Source organism: Gossypium hirsutum, chromosome A01 (genome assembly GCF_007990345.1).
Source record: "Gossypium hirsutum isolate 1008001.06 chromosome A01, Gossypium_hirsutum_v2.1, whole genome shotgun sequence".
Classification (NCBI taxonomy): domain Eukaryota; kingdom Viridiplantae; phylum Streptophyta; class Magnoliopsida; order Malvales; family Malvaceae; genus Gossypium; species Gossypium hirsutum.
In genome coordinates, this window is record NC_053424.1 from 53231215 (window position 1) to 53235455 (window position 4241).

A 4241-nucleotide genomic window follows, 5' to 3' on the forward strand; every position below is an offset into this window, starting at 1 on the left:
AACGTCGATGGTTAGAGTTGTTAAAAGATTACGAGCTTGTGATTGACTACCATCAGGGAAAGGCTAATGTTGTTGCTGATGCTCTAAGCCAAAAATTACTATTTACTTTGCGTGCAGTGAATGCGCATATGGCTATGTCTGATGATGGTTTGATAATAGCTGAATTAAAAGCAATACCGTTATTTATTCAAAAAATTTGTGATGCTTAGAAAGTTGATAATGATTTTTTAGCAAAGCAGAACCAATATGATTTGAATTGACTCAGAGTTTCGAGTTGATGCTGAAGGTTGTCTGAGGTTCAGAAACCAAATATGTGTTCTGAGAAATTTTGAGTTAATTTAGATGATTTTGAATGAAGCTCATAGCAGTCGGTTATCTATTCACTGGGTTATCTATTCACTCGGGTAGTACAAAAATGTATAATGATTTAAAACAACTTTACCGGTGCCATGGTATGAAACGGGACATTTCTGACTTTGTTTCGAAATGTTTAGTCGTTAACAAGTAAAATTCGAGCATTAGGTACCTTCTAGATTACTTTAGCCGATTATGATACCTGAGTGGAAATGGGACAAAGTCACAATGTATTTTGTATCCAGTCTATCATTGACATAGAGCAAGAAAGATGCAATCTGGGTTATTGTGGATAGATTGACTAAATCGACTCAGTTTGTTCCGGTTCGCATAGATTTCTTGCTTGATAAGCTAGCTGAATTGTATATTTCTCAGATAGTGAGGTTGCATGGAGTACCTATTTCTATTGTTTCGGATAGAGATCCGAGGTTTACATCACGGTTTTGGAAGAAACTGCAAGATGCTTTAGGTGTAAAATTACATTTCAGCACTGCTTTCCATCCACAAACAGATGGTCAGTCTGAACGAATCATTCAAATTCTTGAGGATATGTTGAGATGTTGCATTCTCGAGTTCGAAGGTATGTGGGAACGATACTTACCTCTGATTGGATTTGCGTACAATAATAGCTATCAATCGAATATCAAAATGGCATCTTACGAGGCTTTGTACAGTCGTAAATTTCGTACACCATTATATTGGACCGAGATTAGTGAAAACAAGATACACGGGATCGATTTGATCAGAGAGACTGAACAGAAATTAAAAGTGATCTGTAAAAGTCTGAAAACAGCATCAGATCGTCAGAAATTTTATGCATTGAAATGAAAAGAAATAGAGTTTCAGATCGGGGACAAAGTCTTTTTGAAAGTCTCATTGTGGAAGAAAATACTCAGATTCGGCCGTAAAGCCAAATTGAGTTCGAGATTAATTGGGTCGTATGACATTATTGAGCGTATCAGGCCGGTTGCTTATAGACTGTTGTTGCCACCTGAGCTAGAAAAGATCCATAATGTATTTCATGTCTCGATGCTCTATAGATATCGATCTGATCCCTCACATGTGATTAATCTGTCAGAGATTGAGATTAAATCTAATTTGACATATGAGGAAGAGTCGATTCGTATTCTAGCCCGTGAAGTTAAAGAGTTGCGAAATAAGAAAATTCCATTAGTGAAAGTGCAGTGGCATAAACACGGAGTTGAAGAGGCAACGTGGGAACCATAGGATACGATGAAAGAACGCTATCCAATCCTATTCACCGGTAAGATTTTCGGGGGAAGAAAATCCCTAAGGGGGGAGAGTTGTAACAGCCTAATTTAGACCCTATTTGGAAGGTGGTTTCGGGACCACGAATCCGAGTCAAAAAAATATTTTAAAATTATTTTCTATGTTTATTATGTGTGAAATTTTCGTGATTTAATTTTGTCGTTTGAGTGCCCTATTTAATAAAAAGGGCTTAATGCGTAAAATGAAAATTTGATGGTTAATTTTAAAAGGGCCGAATTGATGATGTCTCCATTCCATGATGTATTTATGTTGCAATTTTCTCATGATATAATGATATGGACGATCATGACCTTATTATATAATGGTTTTATATTAATTAATAAAGGTTATATATGTAAAATCATTAATAATGTTTTATAACATAAAACATAAAATAATAAAAAACAATTGCCATATTTTCTTTCTATGACCGAAACATAAAAGGAAACAAAAGAAATAAGGTTTTCTTACGTTCAACCATTGCTAAGCTCAATCAAGGTATGTAACTAGCTCGGTTTTTTCTAATTTTCATGTTTTTGAGATTATTACAGTGTAATGTACAAAGCCCATGCTTGAATTTTTTATTTTGATGAATATTTTGAGTTATTCCATCGATGAATATTTGAGCTTTGTGATGTTAGATGATGAAATATGAAGGATATGTTTTGGATTAACATGTTTTGTATTGGAATTTTTGATGATTTTGAGTAATTAGGACTAAATTGCAAAAATGATAAAATGAGGGACTAAAATGGGAAATAAATGAAATGTGTGGACTTGTATGAGGAAGATGAATATTCAGCTTATGCATGATATATTGAAATTTTGCATATTTTTTGCTTTGTGCAATAGGGACTAAATTGTAAAAAGTGTAAATGTTAGGGGAAAATAGTAATTTACCCATTTATGTGTTTTTGGACTATAATGAGTGAAAATATGTTTGAATGAGTTTAATTTGAATATGCTTAGATCAAGAATCAAAGAAATCGGATTTGGATCGAGGGAAAACAAAAGTTGTCGATTAGCCGTCCCGCTTCGATTTTCATTGTCCGAGGCAAGTTTATAAGCAAATAGATATTGTTAATTTTAAACAGATATGAATTTTATATGCTAAAATGAACTATGTGGAAATATATATGTGTTAGTCGAATATAAATAAGCTTGGGACCTATGTTTACGAATTCATTTCGATTGAGTTACGACGTTTGAAAGCCCCGTATGAACCTTAGGAATAGCTAGGATACATATGTCATGACATAGGATTTTCGATATGTGTTTTCTGTAAGACCATGTCTGGGACATTGGCATTGATATATGTGGTTACGTGTAAGACCATTTCTGAAACAATGACATCGTTATGAGATAGCATGTAAGACCACGTCTGGGACGTTGGCATTGTACGATATGTGTGATTATCCGAGTATCCTATTCAATTCCAAATGGTTCAACAGGGAATGATAGTTGTGATTGAATGTGTAAAACTAGCTAAAGTGATCAGGTATGTGATAGTTTAGTTCTTAATTTAAATAAGGTAAGTAGGTTACTTGATATACGTTGTAAATTATGGATAATGTAAATGAAAAATGTATGTGCATGTGAAAAGTGTATTCGACCTTTTGATTATATCATGTGAATATTTATGAAATGATTCATGGATATATGTATGTGGGTTTATATAGATTTGGTTATATAATGGTATTATGGTTTTGAATTTGAATATTACATTGATAATAAATACATGTATATTCAACTATGATTAAGTTTATTTGTGAAAGTATATGTTACACATGAAATTATAAGTTTGAGATTTAATGTGATTATGATAGAATAATTTGGTTTGGTTTAAATGAGTTGATTATGACATTTAGTTGTTTATTTTCTTATGACGTACTATGCTATGATAGCTTACTGTGTGTGTTTATGTTTGCCACTATTTTATAGGTTTTGGAGATTAGTTACGAGCTCAGGGATCATCAACAAAGTCCATCACACTATCAACTGTTGTTTTAGTACATTATAAGTTTAAACTTGATACTATGGCATGTATAAGATAGGTTATGTTTGGTTAAGTTTGAAGTTGTGTATATATTAAGCCATGCGAGAATAGCTAATATGCTATGAGAGTATATGAAACTTTAGTCAAGTTTTATATGTGTTATATGATTTGATAATGGTTGGTGAATTTGGATGTGGTTTAGTTGAATTGGCTTTGGTATATATGTAACAGCCCCATTTAGACCCTAATCGAAATAGGGGTTTCAAGACCACAATCTGAAATTAAAAAATTTATTTTATTATTATTTTAATATTTATAGCTTGATATTAAAATTGTGTGAAAATTTCGTGAAGAAATTTTACCGTTTGAATGGTTGATTCGGTAAAAATGACTAAATCGCGTAAAGTATAAAATTCATGTTCTATTACTTAAAAGTATCAAATAGCTATAGAACCTTGAAGTTAAGGTCCTTATATGGTTATTAACCCATTTATAAGGTAGTGGAAGTTAGTGGCATGGCATATAGAGTAGTAATTAATGTTCATTAAGGTTATTTTTTTTAAATGGATATTAAAGGTTAATAAAACAAAATAAAAATGAATTTTGTCCATCTTTTCTATCA